At 44.2% G+C, this 12,766-nt stretch overlaps 1 protein-coding gene and 1 pseudogene across 4 annotated transcripts in view; one reads left to right on the top strand and one right to left on the bottom strand.

Moving 5' to 3' along the window:
• Nucleotides 1-855: 855 nt before the first annotated feature.
• Nucleotides 856-1,374, bottom strand: LOC101990874 (annotated as a pseudogene).
• Nucleotides 1,375-6,430: 5,056 nt separating this feature from the next.
• The window catches only part of Scaper (S-phase cyclin A associated protein in the ER), a 349,156-nt gene continuing 342,820 nt past the window's right edge, over nucleotides 6,431-12,766 (top strand). For all 4 annotated transcript variants that reach the window (XM_026779044.1, XM_026779043.1, XM_026779042.1 and 1 more), the window contains exon 1: nucleotides 6,431-6,516. The gene's annotated coding sequence lies outside the window, so the exon portion shown is untranslated. The remainder of the gene's footprint in view (nucleotides 6,517-12,766) is intronic.

Raw genomic sequence — 12,766 nt, 5'->3', positions numbered from 1 at the left:
GATATTAAGACTCCCCGCTAACGCAGCCAATCAATCCAAGCCAAAATAAGAAATAAAAGTCCAGGTTTATGAGTGAAATGCTCCCAGGGGTCTCCTGGCCCCCAGAGAGGAGATGGGAAAAAGGAACCAGAAAATCACATGGATTTTCCTTAAGAGACTGTTTAAATATCCTGCAGGAGTGTTCCTGGGAATCTCCAGGGGAGGAGCCTCCACTTAGGGCTGCCTGAGACTTGGCAGGGTTTGTAGTGAGGAGGAGCCTGAGGTGGAGCTCCAGGCAAACACATATCTCATTCAACACTGTGAATCATTTTAATCAATTTAATAGATTTCTTTGTCTAACTAGATTTGTTTGTCTCCTGACGACTGTAGACACTTAAAAGCCTGCGTGTTCCTTTGCCCAGACTAACTGCATACAGTTAACTCACTTTCACCTCAGAGCAAGTTCAAACTATGCTGAAGTCCACAGGAATCATGCAGTGAGATTTCAGCTGATAAGGCAGAAGGTTGACTCACCAGAAGAAGGCATTCTGATGGAGACAAACCAGGTTGCACAGCAACGCGCTGGGCCTAACACCTTTGGTGTATCAACCGATTCTCACAGTGGATTTCTTTTTTCTTTTTCCTTTTTTTTTTCTTTCTTTCAGTTTTTCAACTTTATTAGCCTGAACTACTCCCTGCCAGCCCCAGGGGCTGGTCCCTGGGCACAGTGAGCAGTACTGAGGTTAGACAGGTTTGGCCTCTGGCTCTGGCAGCTTGAGACAGCCAAGCCAAAGGAAGGACAGGTGCAAAAGTCCAAATGTTGGCACTTCAGGTGTGGCCAGTACCCAGCCATGCCTCAAGGTGGACCAGCGCACCATGGTCCTCTTTGGGCAAAGGGTCCACTATGGCAGCATTCCTTCCTGGACAGGTGTTAGGAACAGTTGGTGATCCTAGCTAGGAACTGTTGTGCCCACCACTCATCCAGGTCAATAGGTACAAAGTTCTGCAGCCGGGGATCAGGAGTGCTCTCTACATACTGCACAGGCCGTGGGCCGCTCTCATGGGCAGGGCCGCCATCCAGCTGTCGCTCTACCTGCTGCCAGGCTTCGGACACAAATTGGACATTCTCCTCGTAGGCCAGTCTGTAGGTCTCTTGGGCTCCCTCGAGGGATGGAGATGTGGTGAGGGGCCGCCGGCCATTCACTCGATTGAACACAAGCCTCGGCCCTGGACTTGCCAGGGGCCAGGGTCCCTGAGGCTGCACCGAGGGCTGCTCGCGTGTGTGTAGCGCGGTCGGCCGGCATTTCAGGAGCACCTGCTCTCTACCTGCTGCTGCGTGGGACCTGTGCGGCGCTGCGAGACCAGCTTGCTGGGCCCCTTGGTGATGGTATACATCGCCGTACCGCCTGCCCCTGGCAGCGGCTAGATCAGGCAGGCACCCTCCACCAGCGTCGCTCTTCACAGTGTATTTCTTGTGAAGCCATAAGCACTCTGCCTTGCTGCAAAATTATGCAGGGTATGGAGAAGTAGGCACAACTTTTTCTCATGTACTGGTATGTTGGGTTTTCCCCACCGCTCTGGGGCATCTCCAGTGGGAAATTCACGCAGTCAATAGCCTTGGTTCCCACAGTCTAATCTCCACTTCTGTTCCTGAGACAAACTCTTTAGCCAGCTCCCTGCAGTTATCTTCTACTTGGCAGGACATTTGTCGAGGAGAGGAGTCTTCATACGGCTCACTTTCCACACCTCCTAGATAGGGGTGGTGCGTCCCAGTCCTGGCTTGTTTCTTAGTCCTTCCTGGTGTCCTAAATTCTCTTACAACTGACTTAGGAAAAGTGCTTACCTCAGTTAATCTCCTGCTTTACCCTAGAAAAGCTCTTGAACCCCTTTCACATGGATGGCATGAAGGCCAAGCGCCACCGTTTGACTCTGGTACACTAGATTTTGTAAAATCATGGATTTTGTATTATATTACCATAAATCCCCCTTGTCCTAAACACGTTGGGTGTAATAGATATAATTTTCAGATCTGAAAAGTCCCCTAGTGACCTTTGAGATGGTTCTCTCCAGTCATGGGGACTTCAGGGTGATGTGATTACTGGTATCTCTCTGGGTTTATCTGCCTACTCTCCAGGTGAAAATATAGTGAGACCTCAAAGAAGAGGGTACCCATCTCTAATGCCCCCATGGGACTGTCATTTCTGCACTAACACCTGCTAAGAAGGGGACATGGCATACCCAAGGGGGGGTGAACTTAGGCTGAGGAAGAGGGCAGAGGAAGATGGGAAGGGTGCATGGAGTCTAAGACTGGAAATCAGAATGCTCAGTCCTCACCCATCACTGACTATTAAATCAGTGTGTGCCTCCAAATACTTACTCATTGAGCTCAGTTTTCTCATCTGTAGACCTAGTGCTGGAATGAGGCTATGCACAGCCCCTCCTCAGGATTTGTCTGCCTTTGTCACACGGCCCCTGTCGAGGGCCCAGTAAGTCTCAGCTGTGATTTTGCAGCCTAAGGGACATCTTTTGTAGATATGGGTTCAAAAAATTGCTTCACAGTTCAACAATCTGAGAGGTGACGCAGGCCCATCCTGGAGGGTGTGGGCATCCCTTGCCAGGGAGATGGTATAGAGGCAAGATCACAGGCTTTGGGGAAAATGGGTAACTCCCTCAGACTGACATGGGTTTGGACCTGTAGGTAGTGCAAGACAATACACACATGCTGATGTGTATATGTGTGAATATGTATTATGTTCTCTTACAGAAAAATATTCTGTAAATAGTAAGAAAAAATCTAGCCCAGATGCCCATTCCCTAGTGATACTCATCAGTTGGTCATTTTACTAGTGACTTGAGATATAGTGTCTGGCTTATTTGGGTAATTTTTAAATATATGTTACAGATTTTTCACAAATATCACTTTTGGGGTTGACAACACAGACTCACTTGAGGAAAAGTCATTGGGACATTGACAGTCTGAATTTCTTCTTATAAAGTCATAGAAGGCCGGGCGATGGTGGCGCACGCCTTTAATCCCAGCACTCGGGAGGCAGAGGCAGGGGGATCTGCCTGGTCTACAGAGCTAGTTCCAGGACAGGCTCCAAAGCCACAGAGAAACCCTGTCTCGAAAAACCAAAAAAAAAAAAAAAAAAAGTCATAGAAGGTTTAACTTGCAACTTTTTAAAACTGTGAGCCAATAAGTGTCTGTTCATTGTACATTAACCAATTTATGGTATTTTGTCCCTTTAAGACAAAAACAGATTCTGACACCTTCATAAAATACACTCTTTCCTTGTTTATACAACCCTAAGGAAGGCAGCGCTATGTCTGGGAAACAGTGTAGACTGGGAAGACAATTAGGTTCATTTAGAACCAGATTACCATTTTATTATGTTCCTTTTGTTTGCTTTTTTTCCAGACAAGGTTTCTCTGTGTAGCCCTGGCTGTCCTGGAACTCACTCTGAAGACGAGGATGGCCTTGAACTCAGTGTGATCAGCTGTCTCTGCCTCCCAAGTGCTGGGAATGAGCCACCACCATCCAGCTTTGTTTGTAGTTTATGGCTCAATTTTATTAAAAAATAAGACCCAGACAGAAACTACTCTGAAAGCATGAAAATCAGGTGTACTGTTTACTTTTCAAAATGCAGGCTTTCTTTTCATTGGTGAGTGTGGGAACAATGAAATTGATCTTGTTATGCCAGCATCACAGGACCCCTAAAGAAGACCACCACAGAGCTGGAATCTGATGCAAACACACTGAGGTGTATTCAAGCTAGTTGGGACTACAATCCAACACACCTTTGCAGTGGGTTGGGGAGAACAGCCCCAAGGCTTCAGGGTAGAGGATTTTAAAGGGAAAACCACAAGCAGGGTGGCACAAGCCTTGGCATTTTGGGATTGCGTAAAGTATACAATTTTTGAAGTTGTTGTTGGGGTACGGGGAATTCCCAAACAGTGACTGTTAGCAGACAGGAATTTTAAAACAGCACTTAATCAGATGCCTACAAGGGTGTTCAAAGCAAGCAGATGTTGTTTTGTCACTTTGACCAGGGCAGGAACAGTTCCTTGGAAGTTTATGACTTTATGACTTTGCTGGGCTACATTCATCTCTTTAGTTAGGTCCTGTCTAAAATGGAGCTCTTTTTTAAAATGAAGTTTGTTAAGCTCCTTCAGCCTTACCTTAACTGATTATTCTGTGAGATCTCTGCATGGACTTGCTTGTTCCCAATCTTGTGTCTCGTCCTACTAATAATACAGAAAGCTGAACTCGGGATATAGATGGGGAAAAAGAGACAGTTTAACTCTCTTAAATCACAGAATCTGTCTTAGTGGGGAACATACACATCCAACATGATGCGGGATTACCCTCTGTATGCTGTGATTACCATTAATGAATAAAGAAACTGCTTTGGACCTATAGTAGGGCAGAACTTAGGTAGGTGGGGAAAAATAAATGGAATGTTGGGAGAAAGAAGGGCAGAATCATAGAGACTCCATGGAGCCACTGCCAGAGTCAGACATGCTGAAACCTTGCTGGTAAGTCACTGCCACATGGCGATATACAGATTAATAGAAGTGGGTTAAATTAATATAAGAGTTAGCCAATAAGAAGCTAGAGCTAATGGGCCAATCGGTGATTTGATTAATACAGTTTCTGTGTGATAATTTCGGGTCTAAACTAGCCAGGCGGCTGGGAACCAACAAATGACCTCCTCCAACAAATTCTCTTTTTCTGACACCAACAAATGAATATGCAATATGATATTACAGTTTTCAGGGGCAATACAATTTGTAAAGCCCTGAAGGAAGCTGCTGGGAATTGGCCCAAGTTTTTGAATACCTGCTTTACATCAGTCTCGTTTCATCTATTCAGGTCAGGAAGTGTCACACTCACAGATAACACAGGCCCCACCAGCCTTCAAGAAGGAAGTAAACATGATGACTCCATCCCCACCTCATTCATAGAGGACTGGGCTGTAGTAACTTGCCCCATATCAGAGTGTAGATGAGAGATGGTCCTTCAGTCTTCCATATAAGACTCTTAGTTTAGAAATATTTGATGGAGACATTTCATTTAGAGCTGTGTCTGTCTCTCTGCACTGTCTGTCCATCTGTCTGGCTGTAGGTCTCATATTTGTTCCCATCTGGTGCAGGAGGAAGCCTCTGTGATGATGGCTGAATAAGGCACTGATCTAATCATCATTTCTCTTTGGTTTTGGTTAAAGAGCAACTGATCTGCTTTGTTGTGATCGCCTTGTTCCATGGCTTTGGTCTCCGGTAAAACCACCACAGTGCCGAAGCCTTCAATACTTGAAATTAAAAATTCAAATTACTGCTGGTTGTGCTAATAATATCAGTAGGATTTGCAGTATGGAAATCCCTAGTGACTTTGTAAAGAATGGGCAGAAACCAAAGTGCACTAAGTCCAGACCTGAATAGGAATTGAAGTAGGGGAAATATCTTGTAAACTGCAGAGTGCAAAAGGCAGCTAGAAAGTGGGATGAAGACATGTTGAAGTGAGGATGGCAGTTGGGAGATTCCAAGTTGAAAGAGATTGAAGTTGTTTAAATGTCAGGTGAAATAAGAGAAGATGCGTAAAAAGAGAAAGAAGACACTGATCATTACTTATGTTGTACTATGTCCCTTCTGTTTGCGTTTATTGTTTCCTCCCAGTTCAAGAACACTCCCTCCCCTCCCAGAATGCTTTTCGGGGGTTTTATTCTGTTCGTTTATTAACTCTAAGCAGTTAGTGCATCCAATATGGCAGGTGCTTCATAACTATTTGTCAGACGACAGAGCTAATGGGTTTTCTAAGGAACCGAGAGGAGGGGGAAGATAGAAGGAGCCACTAATATAGTGCACACCTGTTTCCATAGCTCTTCCACCCCCGGAAGTGAGGTAGACTTCAATCCTCATTGGTTTCCCACCTGCTGTGATACGAGGACGTGCACACTCTTTTCCATTTAGTTCAGATCTGTGATTTAAATACCAACACACAGTCATCCCGTGCATACTACTGTCTTCTAAGTAGCTTAAACATATCTGTTAGGTCTTTGTTCCTGGATCCTTGGCTCCAAGCTGGCACACGACGCCTGAAAGAAGCCTTAAGATGCAGGCTAAGCTCCGGAACACTATCAATCACAGATTTCTCGAGAGGACCTGCTAGGTCCTTCACGTACGGACTGTGGTGAAGAGACAGACCGGAGGGAAGGTTGAATCTGAGAAAAAGGCCCGTGCCGTCAAAAGCCGAGTCGGACTTTTATCACTCCACGGGGAAATAACAGCTCTGGGGAAGTAGGCACTCCAAGGCTGGGAGAAAACTCTTACCTTCACTTTTCTCTTAAGCGCCGGGCTTGAATCCGGCTGCGCCTGCGCGAAAGGCCCTGAACCGCCTAGAGGGCGGGGCTAAACTTCGGCTGGCGTCACGTGGTCCGCCGGCCATCTGTCCCGCCCGGTCCTCGGCTGCCGCCCCGCCCCACCCCGCCCCTTTCCCGCCGGGACGCTGGGAGCCGCCCCGAAGTGCGCAGGGCGGACGGGGTAAGTGTCCGCGAGGGGCGCGCGTTGCTTCGACTCGGACGGACCCTAGAAGGGGCACGGGCAACCTGTGTTGTGGGGCTAAGGGACAAGATGGCGGCGGAACACCCTTCCACCTCCTTAGGCACCTGGACGTGTGTCGGGGGAGGGGAGACACGGGGTCCACTAAGGAGGCCGGGCCGGGGTGGGGAGGGTGGAACTGGCCCGCAGCTCCACTGGGCTGTGAGGGTTGTGGGACTGTGGGCTCCATCCCGGCCGGTGCCGGGGCTGGGCCCGGGACAGGATGCCGTCTCTAGGGGACAGTCGAGGCTTCTGGAATGTCCGGACTGCTGGGTCCTCAGGAGCTTTCTTGCCTGCATTTGACAGTTGATCGCTTCTGCATCTTTTCCTTCAGGGGTTTGCCCCTCTTTCCATGAACCTTTCTCATGGAAGCAGGAAGGGGAAGAATTATTATTTTCTTCTCAATTTCCAAATGTTTAATGTTGGGGCCTCAGGTGCAAAACGAAGGCCTCACACCTGGGTCGCCTCCTGCCTCAATGCCCCTGCCCCCTTACTTTATTAGTGCCTCCCCTCAGCTCAGGTTTGCAGTCCTGTCCTGCTCAAGGGAACAGATTAGTGTCAGCAGTTGACTGCAGAGCTTTGAACTTGTTACAAAGCAATCAGAAAATTGCTTCTCAAGCAGCTCCAGCTGCTGTCCAGGAGGATCCCTCTGAAGAGGGCCCTTTGGTCTGAAATCCCCTCATTTTGATACCGTCCACCTTATAAAATTGTTACTAACAGGAAATGATTGTTTCTGTAAAGAACTGCATAGCAAGCCTGCAGCAAATGCCCCGTTTCTCCTCTTTCCCTGATCCTTTGAGCTGCCTTTGTAAGTTAGTCTGTTGGGCTGCTATAACAAAATACCTTAAACTAAGAAGTGTATGAACATCAGGGATTGTTTTCTTACAGTTCTGGCTGGGAATTCAAGAAGAAAGTACTAGCTTATTCTGTTTGGTGATGGTGTGCTTTCATATTGTAGATGACACCGTCTGTACCCCCACCTGAGGAGGGACAGGGGTCTTCCTTTAACTTCTTTTACAAGGATATCAGTCCCATATATGAAGACTGTGAGTCTTAATTACTTCCCAAAGTATTTACCTATTGCGGTCACTTTGGAAGTTAGGATTCCAGTATGAATTTTGAGTAGACACAAACATTGTCAACATAGGACTGTGATTAAACACCTGATGTTTTTATGTCGTAACCGGGGTTGCCATATAAATGTTTTACAAATAATTTTGGTGACTGGGTTCCCAAGGTTTTATACAGATGTTTAAAATGCTTTTCATTTGTGCTTCCTAGACCTTAAGAAATCACTGAAAGATTGACTTGATGATAGACTTTATTAGTGCCTTTGTGAGTGATTTAATGATAAGGTGACAGAGTTCAGTTGTTCTCTTGTTGTCTTCCTGCTTCCCCCAACCCCCACAACCTAATCCAGTTTTAAAGGAGACACAGAAATCCTTTGGGAATTACATGTAAATATCCTTCAATCTCTAGAAATAGATGGTGTTGGGGCAAGGGAGATTGCTCAGTAGGTAAAATGCTTGCAGTGTAAGCATGAGGACCTGAGTTCAGATTCCCAGTCCCCATGTAAACATCAGACACATGGGTGCATTCCTGAAATCCCAGTGCTGGGAGGTAGGAGACAGAAGGCTCCCTGGGGGTTCCCTGTCCTTTCATTCTGGCCTAATTCAGTGAGAGGCACTGTCCCCCACTACCCTGCCAAAAGGTGGAGGGGCTGGGAAGCTGTCTCAGTGGGTAATGGGCTTGACTGTGGTTTGGATTCCACCACCTACATAAAAGCCAATGTAGCAGTCAGTAAATCTGTAACCCCACTTCTGGGTGATGGTGGTTGTGGCAGAGACAGGTCGCTCGATCCCAGGAGCTTGATGACCAGGCAGACTGGTTAAATAGGGTACTCCAGATTCATGAGAGATCTTGTCACAAGAAAAAACAAGAAAGAAAAAAGAAAAAAAGTGTACAGTGTAAGGAGGACACTTTGTCTTCCATGTCAACCTTTGTCTTTTGTGTTTACACACATATGCACACACACCTAAATCCCTTCCCCAACACATAAATAATAAGGTAGAGAGTGGCTGAAGAAACATGTGATTTTAACCTACTGCATCCACACACATTCGTGCTTCCCCACACATGCATACTTGTACTCACAGTGTATGCTGTTATGTTCTAAGTGAAAGAACAGTCTTCTCCTATGGTACAATATCAATACCGTGGAACTGTCGTTTTTGAAACTGTAGACATAAAGATTACAAATGGCTGTGGCTGGAGAAATGGCTCAGAGGCTCAAGAACACCAGTTGCTCTTTCAGAATAACTGAATGAGGTTCAGTTCCCAGCAATTACAGATGGTTCATCACCAGCCCTGGGGGATCCAACACCTCCTCTGGCCTCCTCACACAGCAGACATGAGGAACTGCCTGATGCTGTACTAGGTTAGCTGTACCAGTTTACATTCCCCCTGCAGTGTGTGAGGAAGGTGCCAGTTTCTCTGTTTCCTCTGCCACTCTAGTCCTGTCTTTTGAGTGTAGATATCTGAAGTGATGCTTCATCGTGGTTTTGATTTGTTTTCCTTATGACTAGTGATTTGAACATCTTTTCTTGTACTTGTTAGTCATCGAATATCTTTTGCAGAAATAAGGACATGACCCTTTAACCTACATAGTGCTACTATTTTAATTTGAGATGTGTTCCACTTTTGTGCACTCTTTGAATTACTTTTTAAAATTTATATCATTAAAGGGATTGCTTCCCAGAAATCCTTTGCTGTGTTGAGATTTTTCTTTTGGGTAGCACACACCACCTACTCATGTTCATAGTGCACATATTGCAGTATCTTTCTTTTTGTTCAAAGAACTATCTTGAATTTTCCCAGAAGAAAGAAAATTTAAATTTTTCTTTTGAGAAAAGGTTTTGCTATGTAGCCTAGGCTGTCCTCTTATTCAGAAAACTCCTGTCTTAACACCACGACTGCTTTCAGTTTGGCGGTAGAGATGATAATCTACTTAGTATCAAATTTAACAGTAGTGCCTGAGGCATGGTGGTAAGATTTGGAATAAATCAGGGTCTGGCAGGATATAAGAGATTATGATTTTGTTTTGAGCCATTATTTTTATTCTGTAAGTTAAAAGTGTATTTAAATTTAGTAATTAGCACTTTTAATAATTTAACACTTTGGTGTTTGTAATTGTGGTAGAGTTATAATTCAGAAAATCAGGAAACCATTGATGAGCATGCACTCACAATCTATATATTGTATGGTTATCAGGTTTTGGTGGTTCTGGGACGTCAGGGTCTTCACATAAAATTTCTTTGCTTTTGAAAATAACCCTATGGGGTAGATAGTTTTACTCCATTGTCAACAGAGAACTCTTAAGCTAAAGCAGTTAGGTACCTTTTGTAAAGGTTGTGCAGTATGTACAAGGCAGCCTTGGAGTATGTGTGAGTCTGACTTTAAAGATCACATTCTTCTCACTGTGTCCTTTGGATGTCTGCTCTGTTTTCCAGTGGGTACCACATTCTTCTCTCATACCTACAGCTTAGTTTATATGGTCATAGGATTTTTGTGTCTGCTTGCAAAGTGTGTGTTCTCTAAAGCTCTCTTTATTGGGAAGCCTGGCAGAGTGCACAGCTTCATAGACTGGTTTTGGAGTGATGGAAAGCAGGTGTTTGTGCTGAACCAGTGAGCCCTGCAGTGCTGCATTCTTCTTCCCTGCAGTCTTTTGAGTGCCTACTCCAGGGATTCCAGTAGGGGAGCGGTCTTCAGTCATTGATACTGACCCCAGGGTCAGGAAATGTGAGAGAAGTGGGAGAAAGATGAAAGCATTTATCATGTACTGGGTTTTATGTAGTATTTCAGAAATTATTTGGACATCTACGTGTCATCTGGTGGAAAGTTCCTCGCTAGCACAGGGAATAATAACATATCTAAAGTTGCATAACTAAAAAAAAATAAAGTTGCATAACTGTGATTAGAGTAAATAGCGAAATCAGAAGTTGCTCCCTCAGTGTATATTCTTCCCTACTATCTGAGTTTATTTCAGAATATATGTATCTCCCCTAGTTCTCCTGAGAGCTTCTTGTATGGGGGTTTTGCTTGTATTGTTTATCTATGCACCACATTCCTGCATTGCCTGTAGAGTCCAGAAGAGGGCATTGGGTCTCTTAGAACTGCAGTTATAGATGGTGCTAAGTCTCCACACTGGTGTGGGGTATTGAACCTGGGTCCTCTGGAAGACTAAATAATGAACCATCTGTCTAGCCCATTTGCAGAGTATATCTATCTTTCCTGGAAGTTCCTTCTGCTCCTTCTGAATCCCTCCAACCAATTCAACTTCCTCCTCTTTTTTTAAAGATTAACTTTGCCTAATACGTAGCTTGACATAAACAGAGCCATTGGATATTCTCTTGTCCTTTCTTTCTGTGGGTATAATATGTGGTATTCCTCTGTTATATTTGTAATTAGTTCATTCCTTTCTGTTGGTGAGTAGCACTCTGTTACATGGATAAACTGCAATTTGATTATTTTTCTGTTGATGGATATTTGAATTGTTTCCAAGTTGGAGCTATTATGTACAAAACTACTTGGAACATTTGTTTATAAATTTTTGTGTGAAAATTATTTTTTTGGGAGGTCATAAATATTTAGCCTTCATTTTTATAGATGAGAACAGTGCTACAGAAGTTAAAGGACTTCTTTTAACATGTTTCTATTTAATATTCATATACGCATAAGTTGTGTTTTAATTAAATCTACTCTTCATTCGTCCCACTTCAATTCTTCCTGTTCTTCTTCCTCCCCGCTACATGTGCTCTCTTTTTAAAGATACCCATGGAGTCCATTTAGTGCTGCCTGTTTGTACATATGGGCCGTTCCATGTACTGGATGGGGAACACTACTGAGCACGGGTAGCCTTTCAGGGCCCACATCTCTGAAGAAAACTGTATTTCCTTTCCTCGTAGCCACCATTTGCTACTCAGACAGGGATGGGACTTCATGAGCCCCTCTTATTTTGACGCTGGGACTCTGACTCGCATGATTTTGTGCATTGATATGTGCTTCCAACTGCTGGGAGTTGATGTTTGTAACTACCTTGCATGACTTCTTAATGTCCTATAGCTAGAGCCAGTGATTTGATCGATTTCAATAATTCTTTATACTTTATAGTACACTTTCCTCAAATTTTGGAGGAAAAGTATGAGTACATGTGTGTATTATAATATACATATATATGTATGTATATATGTGTTATATTAGTCTTTGAGTTCAGGCTAAGGTTTCTATTAGCAGGAAATTTTAAAATGTAGGTTTCATGATGGGAGATATGGTTTTACAGGTAGAATGCTTGTTTAATATGTGTTAGGCTGTAGGTTTGATCTCCAGCACTGCAAAAGAAAAAAAACCCAAAAAAACCACATTTCTTCATGATGCTGACTTTTGAGCTGTGTTTGAAGAATTGGTGGCTTTAAAAGTTTTCTTTTAATTCACATTTTGTTTGTTTGTGTGTGCATGCACATGATCATGATCATGTTTACACTTGTGTACATGGACAGAGGTCAGAGGATAAAGTTGCCACAGTTGATTCTCTCCTACCATATGGGTTCTAGGACTCCAGCTCTGGTCTTCAGACTTGGCAGCAAGTGTCAAGGGAATGATGCCACCCACAGTGAGTTGGATTTCCCCACATTACTTAATTCAGAAAATCCTGCACAGATTTGTCTATAGTCCAACCCAGTGCAGACAATCCCTCATTGAGACTATCTTCCTAGTGATTCTAGGTTGGGGAAGTCTATAATTAAAGCTAACCATCATGGAATATTTAAGATCTAATCTCTTAGGTGTTTTCAAGTATTGGCTTTAACTATAGTGTCTATGCTGTACAATAAGCTCTAGAATTTTTCCAGGATCCCCAAGGAATTTTGTGCCATTTAATTTGTATCTCTCTATCTCTCTCTTCTTCCCTCCCCCTCTCATCTTCTAGTTCCTGTCTATTACCACTCTACTTTCTGCCTCTGTAAGATCAATTACTTTATATTTCACAAATAAGTAAAATCATACAGTATTTATTTTTCTGTATTGGCTTTTTTTTTTATTGAGAAAAGGAAGAAAAAGAAAAAAAGTTTCCGCCTCCTCCCAGCCTCCCATTTCCCTCCCCCTCCTCCCACCCTTCTCCCCCTCTCCCCACTCCTCT

This window comes from Microtus ochrogaster, chromosome 5 (assembly GCF_000317375.1).
Source record: "Microtus ochrogaster isolate Prairie Vole_2 chromosome 5, MicOch1.0, whole genome shotgun sequence".
Taxonomy (NCBI): domain Eukaryota; kingdom Metazoa; phylum Chordata; class Mammalia; order Rodentia; family Cricetidae; genus Microtus; species Microtus ochrogaster.
This window is presented reverse-complemented; position numbering and strand designations above follow the sequence as displayed.